The following is a 17803-nucleotide window of genomic DNA, read 5'->3' on the forward strand; positions in this document are numbered from 1 at the left end:
CTTCCTTGACCGCGGTGCGTAGGCCGAGTAGCACCCACGGTAGGCGGTCAGTCCAGGTACTGTCCTGCAGGCCGGCGCGGAGTGAGGCCTTGAGTGACCTGTGGAAGCGTTCACAAAGTCCGTTGGCCTGCGGGTGGTACGCCGTGGTGCGGTGGAGCGTCACCCCGAGGTTGCGCGCTGTGGCCGTCCAGAGTTCGGAGCTGAACTGGGCGCCTCTGTCGGAGGTTATGTCGGCCGGTACGCCGAACCTCGCAACCCAGGTGTTAACGAACGCCCTGGCGATGTCGGCTGTGGTGGTGGAGGTCAGCAGCACTGCCTCAGGCCAGCGTGTGTAGCGGTCGACCATCGTGAGGAGATAAGTTTGGCCTTGCGATGGCGGCAGGGGACCGACGATGTCGACGTGTACATGGTCGAAGCGGCAGCTGGGTACCTCGAAGTCTCCCAGGGGTGCTTTGGTGTGCAGCTGTGCCTTAGCCCGTTGGCAGGTGAGGCAGGAGGTGGCCCAAGTCCGAACATCTCTGCTGAGGCCGCGCCAGACGAAGCGCTTGGAGAGGAGTTTGACGGATGCGCGGGAACCCGGGTGAGAGAGCCCGTGGAGCGCGTCGAAGACGCGGCGGCGCCAGGTCTCAGGGACGACCGGCCTGGGTTGGCCGAGTGAGACGTCGCACGTGACTGCCGTGGCTTCGGGCCCGTGCGCGACCTTGGCTAGGCGTAGCCCTGGCAGGCTGGTAGCCGCCGAGAGGAGGTCTGGGTCCGTGAGCTGGGCCGCTGCTAGTTGTGCGTAGTCGACCGCGAGGTGATTCGCACAGACGGCGGGACGGGAAAGGCAGTCGGCGACCACGTTGTCTCTACCGGAGACGTGCTGAATGTCCGTAGTAAACTCGGAGACGGCCGCGAGCTGGCGTTGCTGCCTAGCGGACCAGGGTTCGGTGTGCTTGGCCATCGCATATGTGAGTGGCTTGTGGTCCACATACGCGGTGAAGGGGCGGCCTTCCAGGAGGAACCTGAAATGGCGGACCGACAGGTGGAGTGCGAGAAGCTTGCGGTCGAAAGTGGAGTATTTGACCTCCGGGGGGCGCAGTTGGCGGCTGTAGAAGGTAAGTGGCTGCCACGCGCCATTGACCCACTGCTCGAACACGGCCCCGACCGCGTGGTCGGAGGCGTCGGTGGTGAGCACGACCCGGGCATCGGCCCTCAGGTGCGCGAGCAGAGTGGCGTCGGCGAGCGCGTTTTTGGTGGCGTCGAAGGTGGCTGCCGTGTCAGTGGTCCAGGCTACGTCCATCTTGCTGGATTTTCCTCGGAGGGAGTCGTATAGGGGCTTCATGAGGGCTGCGGCTCTGGGGATGAACCTGTTGTAGAAGTTCACCATCCCGAGGAACTCCTGGAGGCCCTTGATGGTTGTGGGGTGGGGGAATTGCTGGACGGCCTGCACCTTGTTGGGCAGGGGGACGGCCCCAGCAGGGGTGATGTGGTGACTGAGAAAATCGATCTCGGTTAGGCCGAATTGGCACTTCGCCGGGCTGAGGATGAGCCCGTGTTGGGCTAGGCGCCCGAACAGGATGCGAAGGTGTTCAAGGTGTTCCTGTTTGGAGGAGCTGGCCACGAGAATGTCGTCTAGATAGACGAATAGGAAGTTCAGGTCCCGGAGGACTGAGTCCATAAGGCGCTGGAAAGCCTGTGCTGCATTCTTGAGGCCGAAGGGCATCCTCAGGAACTCGAACAGGCCGAATGGGGTGATGATGGCCGTTTTGGGGATGTCCGCGGGGTGTACGGGGACTTGGTGGTAACCGCGCACCAGGTCGACTTTGGAAAAGACGGTTCGTCCGGCCAGTCGGGCCGAGAAGTCCTGGATGTGTGGCACCGGGTATCGATCGGAGGTGGTGGCGTCGTTGAGGCGGCGGTAGTCCCCGCAAGGGTACCAGCCTCCGCCGGGCTTGGGGGCGATGTGGAGGGGCGAGGCCCAAGGGCTGCTGGAGCGGTGGATGATGCCGAGTTGTTCCATGTTGGTGAACTCGGCCCGCGCGATTTCCAGCTTGGCCGGGTTGAACCTGCGGGCGTGGGCAGAAACTGGGGGGCCGGTGGTGGGGATATAGTGTTCCACACCGTGCTAGGCGGCTTTGGCCGAAAAGGTCGGGTTAGTGAGGGCGGGAAACTCAGCTAGGAGTGCCGAGTAGTCGTCCGTGGCTCTGGCGAGGCAGTGGGTCGTCAGGCCGGCCGAACGGGCCGGGGTAAAGGCGCCGGGGATGGGGGCCATAGTGTTGATGTCGACGAGGCGGTGCCTCGGAATGTCGACAAGGAGGCCGTGGGCGCGTAGGAAGTCGACGCCGATGAGTGGGCAGAGGACCTTGGCTGTGAGGAACTCCCAGCGGTAGCGGCGGCCCGCGAGGTCGAGCGTGACCATGCGGGTGCCATATGTGCGGATTTCAGAGCCGTTGGCTGCAGCCAGTGTGATACCCCATGTGCCGCGTTGGATCTCGAGGGCGGAGGCGGGGGTGATGCTGTGCTGGGCCCCTGTGTCGCACAGAAATCGGCGGTTGGTTCTGTCGTCAGTGACGTACAGTAGGGGCTCCTTCTGCCCCGCGGCCATCGCGGGGGCCGGTGCAGCAGGGGGGTTTGAAGGTACACGGTGGCGTGCAGCGTTGAGCCCTAGCGCCAAAACGGGTGTGGTAGTAGCAGTGACCCGGAGTGGTAGGGCGGTCGGGCCTAGCGGCCCGGGGAGACCGCGTGGTTGTTGCCGTGAGGTCGGGCGCGACGTCGCGAGCGGCCTGTGCAGAGAGCAGCCGGTCGGCCTTTTCGGCTATATCATTCAGGTCCGTGGAGTCAGACTCCACAATGAGCGGGCGGATGCTGGCGGGGAGCTGCCGAATGAAAAGCGTGCGAAAAAGGGCGCCGGGATTTTTGTCGTCTGAGAGGGACAGCATGTGGGAAAGCAGGTCTGATGGTGAAGCGTCACCAAGGCCGGGGAGGTCCAGGAGTTGGCAGTGGCGCTGGTAAGAGGACATTTGAAATTTTTTAAGTAGCGCAGCCTTCAGATGTTCGTACTTGCCCTCCGTTGGTGGATTCTGCAGCGCTGCCCAAACCTTGGGGACTGTAGCGTAGGTGAGCGAGGCGACGAGGTAGTCGTACTTCGTGGCGTCGACTGTAATGCCTTTCAGCCGGAATCTGGACTCAGCTTGAACGAACCAGGCTTCGGCGAGGTTCTCCCAAAAGTCTGGTAATTTAACCGTGACTGCGTTTGTATCCGCCATGCTAGCTTAGGATTCGTCCTGAGCGTCGGGGTCACCAGTGTTGAGATACCGCGGCAAACGTGGGAGTCAAGACCAGAGCTATTGAAAACTCAACTGCTTTATTCCAACCACATGACAAACAGGAACTAGAAAAGCCCGCGCATCCACTTAAATACTTCCCAGACAGGAAGTGCTCCTGGCAGCCTGTCCCTGCGGGAAACAAGTTGCTGGAGGAAAGGGCCCCCGGCTGGGGGCTTCTGCTTAGACTGTCTGTGCCACCGTGAGCGGATTATGTCCAGTGGTGGCGTGTCGCCACAACCCACTCAATTTTCAGTTAATAATTATTTGTCCTACTCTGATTTTGGCATAAATTGTACTTTTTTCACAGGCAAGAAAGATGCAGTCAGGGCTAGCATTAACTTATCTTGCTTTGAGGCTCTAATCGGCTGATACAGGCATAAATTCCACCAAACACAGTAAATTATTCTAGATAAATTACGTCCGTTTTTTTCTAGAAACTTGCATAGTTCCTTTAGTCAAACCTATACCCTGTTGCAATCTCGTTCAGGTTTGTTCGGCTTTAGTATATTTTACTGTTCCACGGAATGCACATGCCTTGTGATAACATAAACATATTGGTATCAGAGAAGGCAACATCCCTGCACCACTGTGCCACCTAGCAATGGATGTTTTTTCATTTGGTAATGTGTTTTTCGAAACACGATTGCAGACATTCCAGATCAAGTCACAAGACAATAAGATCAGAAAGCACTGTGATTGTCAGATAAGGTTAGGCTTAACAATTTAGCCAATAGGAATGGTGAATATTTGCCTGCAGTTAGGGTTAGTGTGGTGGATCAAAATGCGGAGAGCTGCTAAATGTAGGTCAGAGGTGTAAGATTCGAAATTTTCAGCAATAATCACGCAAGAAAATAGGGTTAATAAGACAGTTTTATTGACCAAAAGAAGCTTGTACAGAAAAACCTTTGATAAAAGTGCATACAAAATGGCCGCCGGACCTCGTGATCAGTTTCTGGGACCATTTGATTTCTGTTACTGCAAGCCAGATAGGCTTGTGGATTGAGGACAGTAAGCCTGCGAAAGCCAGTATCGGGAAAACGAAACTCAGGGAACTGAGCATACATATTAATTGGATTCTAAGTACAAGACAGTCTTGGGTTACAGGATGAGGCCCATCAAGAAATGGGCGGACAATTGAATGAACACTTAAACCCATTTACTGTACAAAGGAAAACCGCTTGACAGCCATCAAGGGCAATCTCCAGACCGATCAATATACGAACCGAGTTACGATGACAAAGTAAAAGACATTATCGGCCCAGGAAGGCCAGTTAAGCTATCACCGGCTCCCGTTACAAGACAAAGCGCCCCTGCAGAGATTTCTGCCCGCCAAAAATATTACAAAGACAGGACTATGATCTGGCGGGAGATAAGACTGTCCCAAAAGGGTATAACTATGGATTTGAAAAGTCCATCAAGACACACTGGACGCTATGCTTCACTTCACGCTTCGCTTCGGAACCTCTACGACTCTTCAGTTAAGGCAACACTTCGGTTTCGGAACGTGGTCGGTGTTCGGCCAGGCAAGGCTCGGCCATGACGGAAAGACGACGAGGGTGGCCCGGGTACTTTTGTCGGGAGCTCATCGACGACCCAGGCCGAAGGAGAAGACACCCTCCAGCTCTGTTTTGAAGGATAACAATGACTGCATAAAGAAAGCAATTTGGTATCAGCGTCCCGTCCCGGGGAAGACCCTCAGAAGGACAATCATTATGACTAGCATTAGGCCTAGCACTCCAGTGCCTCAACATCCCATTCGGTAACGGACCTTCCATGTGAAATTCTACAACATCACATCGGTAGCAGAGTCTACATGTGCATCCAGTTCTTCGGCAGCCTTTCAGTAAAGGTAACACAGGTTTAACGGATTTTCATCCATGACGAGCGCTCATCAAGGCTGTATCTGCTGCTGCATCGCGTAAGAAAACAAACTGCGCCAGAAGTTTCCAAATCCACATGACGACGGAAAGCTGTGCCAAAAAGGCTGCGAACCCCCTTTTCGCGAATCTGAAAGTGGTGAGCATGATCCCGAGTTCCTCAAGTCGAAACTTAGTTTAGGTCTAGGGGAGGGGGTTAAGGGTAATCGTAATGTGTTTCCCCTTTTACGATGTGCCGTGTGTTCCCCATTTCCATAGAGTTAAGTTTATAGATATGTGCATACTTGTAGTTACTTTAATCTGTGCCTATGACATGTATTTTATAATGCTGCAAACTGTTTAATAATAAAAGCATCCATTTCGTGCTATTCAACCTGGTCTATTGAGTTTTTCTCTGCACTACAGTTCGCTGCACCTAAGTCCAAAGTCTAGAACCGTAGGGAAGAGTGGGTCGAACCACTCAAGGGTAATTATTGCACGAAGCCTGGTAGGAGACCAGAACGAGCAAGAGAAACCCCCTACAGAGGGTAATTTTCACTGGTAGGAATAATGTAGTATTTTAAATTTAGTCAGTGGGGGCATCATGTTACAGCACTTCTGTACCTTAGGATATACCTTACCTGACACATTGCTGTAACCTTTCAATCAAATGGATGTTTCTTTTACATGTTTCCCCCTTCACCCCCCCCACCCCACATCCCCACCAACTATTGTTATAGAACAGTTGGAAGCATGTTTGCTGCAGGTTCAGAAGATCTTGGGTTGAAAGTTCAACTTCTCAGGACTGGAGCATGTAATCTAGGCTGATACTTTGATGTAGTACCGAAAGAGTGTTGCATTGTTGGAGGTGCTGTCTTTCAGGTATGACATTAAACGGAAGCCCGGTTTGCTGGTTCAGGTGGATGCAAAAGACTACAAGATGTGATTCACAAAAAAGGGCAGGATGGTCTCTGGCATCCCTCTTCCCCATTACCACCCAAAAACACTTATCTCCTTTACTGTGTTGTGGGATGTTGCTGCTGTGTTTGCCTACGTACGCACAGTGATTACACAGGATGTGAAGTGTTTTGAGATGACCTGAGGGTCAGCTGCTACAAAGAAGTAAGTTATTTTTCTTTCTAGAATCAGGGGGCCAAATCTTGCTGGAAAAATAACGGCTTGTTAACGACGCATGCTGTTGCTAAAGCACAAATCAGCCAGCACGTTCAGTAATACAGCATGAGTTGCCAATCTCCAGAACTTGCTTGTTGATTTACGCCGCTCCGCCATTTGCTTCGCACAAATAGCATCTCGCCCTTAGCCTCCCCGTTATTTTCAAGAACTTGCTTGATTTGCACTTTAATTAACCACTAAACTTGCCGCAGAAAGGTAGGTCTGGTAATTAAGAGTGTAATTACCCTTTTAACAATGTGATAATTGTTAATGCAATGACTACCAACTCTTTGGCCCAGAAAGAGAACAATTTAAGCTGTTCAGTCTCATTCCTGCATGTAGTAATTTTTTTGAGATTTTTTTTCCGATCTGTCTCTTTTTCTCTCTCTCGTAATCCAAACTTTCTTTCCCTTTCTTTATTTCCCTTTCTGTACCTGATTTGACTCAAATTTACCCTCCTCCTCCATCGTTCCTCTGTTTCTTTCTGAGTCCTTAAATCTCATTGGTTAAGGAGATAGACTGTTGGTCCCATTGTTCACTAAGGTTGCAGATGCCCCATTGACCTGCCCGTGCCATTAGCAGCTCACACTTCCAGCAAGTTATGGTGCAAAAACACCTCTAGCTGAAGGGTGCAGGAAAATGTCTAACTAACAGCGCACACCGCGAGATGCCCCGCACCAGCAAGATTTGGCTCAGAGAGTTTGTAAACTAAGGCTGATCTGCCAGTGGTTTAATGTTATTGGAATAGCAATGACCTTGAAGCTTCAATGCCTCTCTTTTTAGAAATCTAGAATAATAACATTTGAGATGCACACACCAAATATATTATTGTATATATTTTTCAATGTCTAACAAGCATTTCAGTGCTCCCTTGACAACCAAGTGCAGCACGTGGTATAGCACTGAGCTGTATAAATGAAGAATGTTCCACATTTGATTGGCACTGAGTTTGTGGTTCTCAACCAAGGGTGCAGAGTTGTAGGCCCCGATATTTTCTAGGAGGTGCGGAGGGAGTGAGGAAGTGTGGTTGCGGAGTGGGGGGGGATTCTGAGAAATCCTGGGAATGGGATTTTTCTTTACTTTGTTTCCTGCCTGGCAGCCGGCCTGACCGACAGGCTGGTCGGTTGCCAGGCGGGAAAACCTGCGATAGAAGACCGCAGCCGGGGAACATTGGGAACAGTCCTCGACAATCGGGAAAGATCGGGGCATGGTGGGGGAACTCGGAGCGTGGCAGCGAGGAGGGAAGGAGAGAGGCAAAGACCTGGGCATAGTGGAGTGGTGGGTTGGCTGATCGTGGCAGCGAAGACAGGCAACGATCGGCAGATGATTTGCTTGAGGGGCCGTGGGGAGCACACCTGATCCTCCTGGCTCACAAGCAGTGCTATAAAAAGCACTTACCTGCTTGATCCGGCTCGATTCAACTGGTCCTGAGTTCCCTTTAACTGCTGGGTTTCCCGATCCCTGCAAAACCCGGCTGGCCAGCGTTAAATCTAAATCAAGCTCTGTGGGAGCCTGATTTAAATATTATAATGAGATGTCCCGCCTCTCCAGAGACACAAACACGCAACCCGCCACCGTAAAAATGGCAGCAGGTGTGTGCGTGGCAGGTTGGGGTCACGCTACATGATTTAAAGTTTTTAACCTCCCCCGACCCTCTCCCGCCTGTTGGGGGGAGAGGTGGTTAATATTGACCTCTTAGTGTCCCTGAAAAATTAGTCACGGTGTTGTACATGATCACCATCTAGTGACCTCCTCCCACCCGTTCCCACACCTAACCCACTAGAACATGCATGTTTGTGAATGTTGGGTGAGAACGGGATCAGGCTTGGTTGTAATTTACCCCCGCCCATGATCAAAAAGCCTGCTAAGCACCCATATGAAGAATATTCACTTGGACAAGCTAATAGTCCAAGCTAAAAGCTAGTGGGTAGGTACAAAAAATAATTTAAAAGGCTAATGGGATGTTGGCCTTTATCTCAAGGAGGCTGCAATACAAAAAAAGTGAAAGTTATGTTGCAGTTATTTAAAGCTCTGGTTAAACCCCATTTAAAGTACTACATTCAGTTCTGAGCACCGCACGTCAGGAAGGATATACTGACCTTGCGTAGGGTATTGTGCAGATTCACCAGAATGATACTGGGGCTAAATGGGTTAAATTATGAGGACAGGTTGCACAGATTAGGCTTGTATTCCTTTGAATATAGAAGATTAAGGGGTGACCTATTTGAGGTGTTTAAGATGATTAAAGGATTTGATATGTTAAATAGAGAGAAACTATTTCCTCTGGCGGAGGATTCCAGAACAAGGGAGCATAAGCTTAAAATTAGAGCCAGGCTGTTCAGGGGGGATGTCAGGAAGCACTTCTTCACACAAAGGGTAGTGGAAACCTGGAACTCTCTCCCCCAAAATGCTGTTGAGGCTGGGGGTCAATTGAAACTTTCAAAACTGAGATTGATAGATTTTTAATAGGCCAGGGTATTTAGACGGGAAAGTGGAATTGAGGTCGATGATCAGCCATGATCTTATTGAATGGCAGAGCAGGCTCGAGGGGCCATATGGCCGACTCCTGCTCCTATTTCTTACGTTCTTATGTTTTTAAGGGTTACAGAAGCAAGGCGGGTAGATGGAGTTAAGATAAAGATCAGCCATGATCTTAATTGAATGGCTCGAGGGGCTGAATGGCCGAATCCTGTTCCTATGTTCCTTCCTATGACAAGGTAGCTCCTGTGGAACCAAATTCTAGCATGTCAAGAGAGACTTAGGAGATAAAAAAACAAGGATCTCAGTCCCGTTTGCATTAGATTTTGGTCTTCATCTACTTGGTCTAGAAATTGAGTCCCATGCATAGATATCATTTTCCACTCACATTTGTTGTTCCCTTTCAAATTCCAAGAGCAAGCACTGCTGCTACAGCTAACTGTTGAAGTTTTGTTAATTTATTTTTCAAGTTGCTGAGTTCATAGTGTGTGTTATTTAATTGACTGTTGTTGTCGTTAAACTATACAATCATCTAGCACTCTGTAAATATGGCAGATTTCAATCATCAGATTAGAATCATAGTAACTTACAGCACAGAAGGAGGCCATTCGGCCCATCATGCCTGTGCCGGCTCTTTGAAAGAGCTCTCCAATTAGTCCCACTGCCCCCTGCTCTTTCCCCAGAGCCCTGCAAAAATTTTCCTTTTCAATTATTAATCAAATTCCCTTTTGAAAGTTATGATTGAATCTGTTTCCACTGCCCTTTCAGGCAGTGCATTCCAGATCATAACAACTCGCTGCGTAAAAAAAAATCCTCATCTCCTCTCTGATTCTTTTGCCAGTTACCTTAATCTCCCTTCATGGTGACCTTACGTCTATAGAAAATTACAAACAGCAAAAGCTCCTGCATCTCCCTGCTCCTGTGGTTCATCCAAGTTTTGTCAGACATCATTGAACTTTCAGTCCCTACAATGCCACAGGTCAACTTGGACAGGGCAGCTAATGGGGGTGCAATTCACTAGCCCATGCACAGTCATTCCTGTTCTGAACCTTTTCTCATGTTAGCAATGCGCCCCACTGTCTCTCCATTGCGCTCTCAATCTTCTTCATGCACAGGTCTAGCTTTCTTAGAAATCTCCAAATTCATACATCCATCTCACACTTCCATTCCATGGAATTCCTGCTTCCCGCTCTACGGGGACTTCTGCCCGCAGCACTGATCCCACCATGGACCCAGCCCAGTTTCCTGAGTTTGGGCGGTCCTTAAGCATTCATGGCAGACTCCCAGTGATATTCCTGCCAGAAAACAGGAGTCTGCCACTGGCGTCCAGGGAAATTCCAGCAACAAAGTGATGGCAACCATATCAAAAGGGCAGAAGAGCCCCAAAAACTGGAGCAAATTTCCTACTGAAGGCCTCAAGCAAGACTGAGCCCTTTACCAGGGAAATGATGGGGTATGAAATGGAGGGAGAGGAGGTCGTTATCATATTGCCATTTGTGGGACCTTGCTGTGCACAAATTGTCTGCCGCGTTTCCTCCATTACGACAGTACACTTCAAAAGTGCTTCATTGGCTGTGAAGTGTTTTGAGATGTCGTGAAAGGTGCTATATAAATTAATTCTCTCTTTCTTCCTGAATTCCCAAGATTTGCTCAAACTCTGCACCGGGAGCAGGAAACATTAAACATTAAACTTTTGTCTGCTCCATCTATATTCAAGTACCTGTCTGTGGCCCAAAAAAACTACAGGTTAAAAGGAATGACTCTAAATTGGCCATTCACTGCCCATATAACATGAATAAGGAGCACACAATGCCGCATGAAGTATTTAACCCAATACACATTTGTTTCATTCTTTAGTTATTGTCTGATTGACCCTTACTGAACCCAAAATATTTCTACTGTTACGCAAATCAATACAGCTTTTATATCTTCCTTCTCCTGGTCATGCTTAAGCTTGTACATCTTAGTGTTGTGCTATCAGTATGTGCACTTTCCATACACTTAGGAAGGAAAGCTCACTGCAAGAACCACACTAACTTCTGTAGCAAAGAAATAAATGATCCTTGTACTGTTGTTCATTACTGTAATTGCAGAAGGATTCTGACACATTTTCAAATGGAGCACAGCTCCTGGGGGATTGGTATATCTGATCAATCAATTAGTTAGTCTGGATTTGTAGACTGACAAATCAGTCTGATCTTGCTAAAATGTTTATCCAGATTTACACAACATCCCTTTTCTTTGAACCTAAATCAACATTAGTTTAATGCTGCATACTTTGCGAATAAGGTTGATGTTGTTGGAGTGGTTTTTGCGTGCACGCAAGGTTAAGGGGAGATTTAATAGAGGTGTTCAAAATTATGAATGGTTTTGATAGAATAGATAAGGAGAAGCTTTTTCCGCTAGCAGGAGGATGAGTAACCACAGGACACAGATTTAAGGTAATTGGCAAAAGAACCAGGGGGGAGATGAGGAGAATTTTTTTCACGCAGCAAGTTGCGATGATCTGGAATGCACTGCCTGAAACGGTGGTGGAAGCAGATTCAATAATAACTTTCAAATGGGAAGTGGATATATACTTAAAAAGGTAAATGTTGCAGGGCTATGGGGAAAGAGCGGGGGAATGGGACTAACTGGATAGCTCTTTCAATGTGCTGGCGCAGGCACAATGGGTCGAATGGCCTCCTTCTGTGCTGTCTGATTCTATAGGGGGGAATTTGGCAGCCTTGAGGAGGCAGGTATGGAAGCAGGACTGCAGAAAATGGCAGAAACTGGGAGCGAGTACCAACCCCGCTCCCAACCCACCTCCGTGCCATCTTCCCGGGAGGCGAGTCCCCGACTCGCGCAGGGACCCGTCTCCTCGAGGCGGGGAGAGGATTACAGCCACTTAACTGCCTGTTAACAGGTAGTTAACAGGCAGTTAAGAGGCTTATCCCCATTTTACCCCTGTAAGTGCGGGCTTCCCAATGGCTGCGAACGTCGCCAGGGTCAGTGAGGCGAGCAGTGGGTCTGCGGGGGTGAGAGGGATCGAAAAGTCTGCTGTGGAGGTGAGTGATGGGTGCAAGTGTGGAGAGGTAAGTATGAGAGGTGAGTGAAAAGTGTTAGAAAAAGGTTACTTACCTTTGCTTCTTCCTGTGGGCTTCAACCCTTGGGGATCCGGAGGCTCCTCATCTCCACGGCAGAGATGACAGAATGGCTGCTGCACTCTCCGATGCAACAGCGATCTGATTTCTGCTCAGGAAAGAGGTTTGGTGAGTCTTCAGTACAAGGACTCACCAAAGAACAGAGGTTGTCAGTGATTGACAGCCTCTCGAAGCTGTCAAATGATGACAATTCATCTGTCAAAAATTTTTGACAGATGAAACATCATACACTGACGTCCTCTGTCACTGGCTTTCCCTTAATTGGCTGGCTAAGCCCGCAAGGCGGGCTTAACTAGGTCAATCAAGGGAAAATAGCATGGGTTGGCCGGACGTCATTGGGGGCAGGACTGAAACCCGACAACCAGCAGTCTCGCCCCCAATACGTCCCCATTGATAAAATCCTACCCTATGTGTGTGTGTTACATTAGATCAGTGTTGTCCAATAAAAATCGCTGACTAACCACACGCACTAATATTAGTAGAGAACACCTATAAATTGTTGGGTGAAATGATAGAATATAAGGTGCTTAAAGTATTTGTATGATATTAAAGTATCCACTATTTTAATAGAGGCATTAACCCATTTAAAATGAACAGGTTTTTGCCCATGTTCAAATAGTGGATAAAGTATCTCATATATGTTCCTCAGTTGTTTTGTTGCAAATATCATGGGTATACATTGGACATTCTCTCCTATTCAACATCACGAGTCATCCCTCCCCACCCCTGACTCTCTTAGTCTGTGCCAATGTTTCTGCTCCACACGAGCCTCCTCCTACCCTACTTCATGATACACCCTTAGTTATAAAATGTTGCACCTCCCAACTCACTATGAACACCACCACAGGAGAACTGTTAATGTGTGTATATATAAATACACAAAAATTGTAACTGCTGTGGTTATAGAATACATAAAACTGAATAAGTAATTTAGGCCACAATATTGGCATTGAGAGAAGCTACACCAGAGCAATACTGAGCAAATGCTGCATTGTCAGAAGTTCTCTTCTTCAGGTGGGATTTTAACCTGGCTTCTGTTTTACCGATTCATGTGGACCTTAACGATTTCATGGCAGAATTCAAATGAGAGAAGGGAGTTCTCACAGTGTCCTAGTCAGTATTTCAACAAAAAAAGATTTTCCATCTTCCCCACCTCCTCTGCTATTCTGCTGTAACCATTTACGCCTCCTCTGGACCCATTGCTTGTTTCTATACCTGCCTCATTATCACCTCATTTTGCCTTGCACCATCATCATTTTGTCATTTTTTATAAATCATTTCTTGGGATGTGGGCATTGCTGGCAAGGCCAGCATTTATTGCCCATCCCTAGTTGCCCTTGAGAAGGTGAGCCGCCTTCTTGAAATGCTGCAGTCTGTGTGGTGAAGATACTCCAAAAGTGTTGTTAGGTAGGGAGTTCCAGGATTTTGGCCCAGTGACGATGCTATATATCTAATTCAGGATGGTGTGCAACTTGGAGGGGAACCTGGAGGTGATGGTGTTCCCATTTAATCACTCCTGTCTCCCACCCTATCACAGACCTTTCCTGTTTGTTCCTGTCTTGCCCACCCTGACACCCCCTTTTCCCTGGCTCTCTATTTACTGAAAAGCTATTCAACTCTAACATCTTCCAGTTCTGATAAAAGGTCATTGACCTGAAACGTTAACTCTGTTTCTCTCTCCACAGATTCTGCCTGACCTGCTGAACATTTCCAGCATTTTCTGGCCTTATACCAAAAGCAAATGAAATGGTTGTCCATCTGATTTGCTGTTTGTGGGATCTTGCTGTGTGTCGAATAGCTGCCATGTCTGCCTGCAAAGCGACAGTCACTGCACTTCAAAGCAATTCATTGTATGTGCAATTCTTTGGAGAGGTTTCTGAAAGATGTGATAAGGCAGCATATAAATACAAGCCTGCTTTTCTCTCTCAGTTATTAAGATTGCTATCTTCTATGAAGCACTGTGCGCGGCAATGAGTAAAAGGCTACAATTTAGTCTTGGGGTATAAATGAAATCCATAAACCCCTTGAGCTGCTTTCTCAGGGCTTATGATGCCACTCAAACCCTGAGGGCAAAAGATTTACTTCCTCACTCCCAACCATGTATAATTGTTTTTATGCTTTTGCAGTCCTTGAGGGGTTAAGGAATTTATTTGTGAAAATCTCAAGGTTCGTTGTCTGGTGATGTTGGACATGCCACTGAGGCTTTTCAATGGTGTGCTAAGATAAAGCTGATTCCGTTCTTTCTTGCCTTTCTTTTCCCTCTCTTGGTGCAATGGGAAATTTTAGCAGAGCAAAAGCCCACACAGACTAAACAGAGAAATAAGTGGCTGAAGGAGAACAATTACTTTTGCTGCTTTGCCAGAATACGCTCGTGTCGGTGCTTCTCAACTCAAGCCCTTAACACAGATGTGAAGTGTAGAAAACACTGTGCCAGTCTGCCCGCTGTCCCCCTGATAGGTGCCCAAAGTCAGGAATGCTCACTATCTCCACTCTATTATTAGCCAAAATTGTTTGCAGAAAAATGAATTAATAATTCTTATTTAAGCAAGGTTCCAGATCTGATCGGTAGTCTGTGCTGAATTCACTGATCCCAGTCAGAATCCTACAATTGTTTTTGTCATCCTTGGCCTAGGGATGGAAACCATTGTCCTACCCCTGCTTCGCTTTCCAATTGGCCCTTCCTGAAAAATGCATATGTAGACACTGAGTGATGGTAAAATTGGGCAAAATTATGATGACCGCCCCTCCCCCCCCCACTCCCACTCCATGTTTGAGTAGCCTGCACTCTTCATATGTGAAGAATAACCAGTGGGTGAGGAGCTGGAGCCTGCTTTACTGCAGCCTAATATGAGCATCCATGTGAGAGAGGGAAACTCTTCCTTGATAATTATATACATACAAAATTACAAGGGGTTTGATAGTGTACAGAGGGAACAACAGTTTCCACTGGTAGGAGGGTCGATAACCAGAGCACACAGAATTAAGATACTTTCTCTCTCAGTTATTAAGATTGCTATCTTCTATGAAGCACTGTGCGCGGCAATGAGTAAAAGGCTACAATTTAGTCTTGGGGTATAAATGAAATCCATAAACCCCTTGAGCTGCTTTCTCAGGACTTATGACGCCACTCAAACCCCGAGGGCAAAAGATTTGCTTCCTCACTCCCAACCATTTATAATTGTTTTTATGCTTTTGCAGTCCTTGAGAGGTTAAGGAATTTATTTGTGAAAATCTCAAGGTTGGATGTATGGTGATGTTGGACATGCCACTGAGGCTTTTCAATGGTGCGCTAAGAAAAAAGCCATGGGGGAGATGAGGAGAAACAGATTTTCCAACGAGTGGCTATGAGCTGGAATGCGCTGCCTGAAAGGGTGGTGGAAGCAGATTCAATCATAACTTTCAATCGCAAAGTTAAAGCACATGGGAATTGAGGGCAAGGTACAGTCTTGGATAGAGAACTGGTTGGCAGACCGGAAGCAAAGAGTTGGAATAAACGGGTCTTTTTCCGAGTGGTAGGCAGTGACTAGTGGGGTACCGCAAGGATCGGTGCTAGGACCCCAGCTATTCACAATATATATAAATGATCTAGACGAGGGAACTAGATGTAATATCTCCAAGTTTGCAGATGACACAAAGCTGGGTGGGCGTGTGTGCTGTGAGGAGGATGCTGAGAAACTCCAGTATGATTTGGACAGGTTGGGTGATTGGGCAGATGCATGGCAAATGCAGTATAATGTGGATAAATGCGAGGTTATCCACTTCGGTGGCAAAAATAGGAAGACGGATTATTATCTGAACGGCAATAGATTGGGAAAAAGGGAAGTGCAACGAGACCTGGGTGTCCTTCTGCACCAGTTGCTGAAGGTATGCATGCAGGTGCAGCAGGCGGTTAAGAAGGCAAATGGTATGTTGGCCTTCATAGCGAGAGGATACGAGTACAGGAGCAAGGAAGTCTTGCTGCAGTTGTACAGGGCCTTGGTGAGACCACACCTTGAGTATTGTGTGCAGTTTTCATCACCTAATCTGAGGAAGGATATTCTTGCCATGGAGAGAGTGCAGCGAAGATTCACCAGACTGATACCTGGGATGGCAGGAATGACGTATGAGGAGAGATTGGGTCGATCAGGCTTATATTCGCTAGAGTTTAGAAGAATGAGAGGGGATCTCATTGAAACTTATAAAATTCTAACAGGACTAGACAGACTAGATGCAGGAAGGATGTTCCCGATGGCAAGGGTGTCCAAAACCAGGGGTCACAGTCTAAGGATAAGGGGTAAGCCATTTAGGGCTGAGATGAGAAGGAATTTCTTCACTCGGAGAGTGGTGAACCTGTAGAGTTCTCTACCACAGAAGACAATTGAGGCCAAATCATTAAATATATTCAAGAAGGAGTTAGATATAGTTCTTAAGGCTAGGGGGATCAAGGGATATGGGGAGAAAGCAGGGACATGGTACTGAATTTGGGTGATCAGCCATGATCTCATTAAATGGTGGAACAGGCTCGAGGGGCAGAATGGCCTACTCCTGTTCCTATCTTCTATGTTTCTATGTTTCAAAAGGGAATTGGTTCACTACTTAAAAAGGAGCAATCTTGCAGGGCTTTGGGGAGAGAGCAGGGTAGTGGGACTAAATGGATAACTCTTTCAACATTCAGCACAGGCAGAATTGGCCGAATGGCCTCATTCTGTGCTGTGTGGTTCTGTGATTCCACACAACTGAATAACAGCACTGAACAAAGGTCTGTGACCAAGGGCACCGCTTCAAGGCAACTAAATAAGTTAGAGGCCTTCATATGCCATTGGCTTTCAGGATTTGGATTGGTGTTTTGGGATCACATTCCACAATTCAGTTTGATTTATTCTGTAAATTTTGAAACCCATTGGCCAGAAGTATAACTATACCCAATATCCTATCAGTTGTAATATAGAGAAAAAAACAAAAGTACACAAAAATGCATAGTTGTGAACTGCCAATTTATTGCGTGGACAACCAGTTTTTTTATCCTTGTTTGTGCATCTGACGTGGCGTCTATTAAAATAGCCCTACTAGCTCTGGCTGACTCTTGCATATAGAGTGGTTTCTGGCATGTGAGGGATTGTGGGTAGCATGGCACAACATGGTTCACCATATTAAAAAGGAGAGAGGCGAAGGAAAGCGCGTAGAGGTGAGGGCCGTTAGGAAATGAATTACGTGAACCTCTGGGCTACTGAGTTTACCAGGTCCGGGACACAGTTAAAAACAAGACAGGACAGTGGGTGTATCAGGCTGTGGGATATATAGACCAGACAGGCCTTTCTCCAATTGTGTCCCAGGGCCTGGTACACATGGGCCTCCCACAGAGGCGCCAATAATCCAACTACCCTTACCTGCCCTGCTCTCTCCTCCACCTTGCTGCCCAAAGGGCCGCCCCACGCCTCGCAGGATTGGAGGATTCTAGGATTCTGGTTGCCCTTCAATGTATGCCATTTTAAAATGGAAATCGACGTTGGCTCATGCTACCCAGAATCCACTGTGTGCCGGAAACGGCATCATCCACGAGAGTCAGCCAGAACCAGAAAAGCAATTTTAGTAGATGCCACATAAGCTGCCCAAGTTAAGGTTCATTGCTTGGCTTTCTGCTCAAAATCCAGATGGTTGGCAACTATGAAATTGCTATTTAGGTTTTAGTAATGATATCAATCTGCCATTGTTAGTTCTTTGTTCACCTGCAGGTGAAGATATTTTAGTTCTGTGACTGTGAAATGGCTAGGAGGAATGAAAGAATCATCTGTGTGTACGGAGACAAAAATTCATGAATTGACCAATTTCTTTGCATTTTAGCAGTGTTAAGCAGTGCTTGACAAAT

The 17803-nt window shown here is 47.9% G+C and overlaps 1 protein-coding gene across 2 annotated transcripts in view; it reads right to left on the reverse strand.

The window, feature by feature from the left end:
- LOC147124804 (leucine-rich repeat and immunoglobulin-like domain-containing nogo receptor-interacting protein 2) overlaps window positions 1–7844 on the reverse strand; it is a 378485-nt gene extending 370641 nt beyond the window's left edge. Inside the window, exon 1 of one of the 2 annotated variants that reach the window (XM_085993419.1) lies at window positions 7736–7844. The gene's annotated coding sequence lies outside the window, so the exon portion shown is untranslated. The remainder of the gene's footprint in view (window positions 1–7735) is intronic. The other variant, XM_085993428.1, reaches the window with a different exon arrangement.
- Window positions 7845–17803: the final 9959 nt, after the last annotated feature.

Source organism: Somniosus microcephalus, chromosome 1, assembly GCF_052327205.1.
Source record: "Somniosus microcephalus isolate GS21.2 chromosome 1, FLI_Smic_1.0, whole genome shotgun sequence".
NCBI lineage: Eukaryota > Metazoa > Chordata > Chondrichthyes > Squaliformes > Somniosidae > Somniosus > Somniosus microcephalus.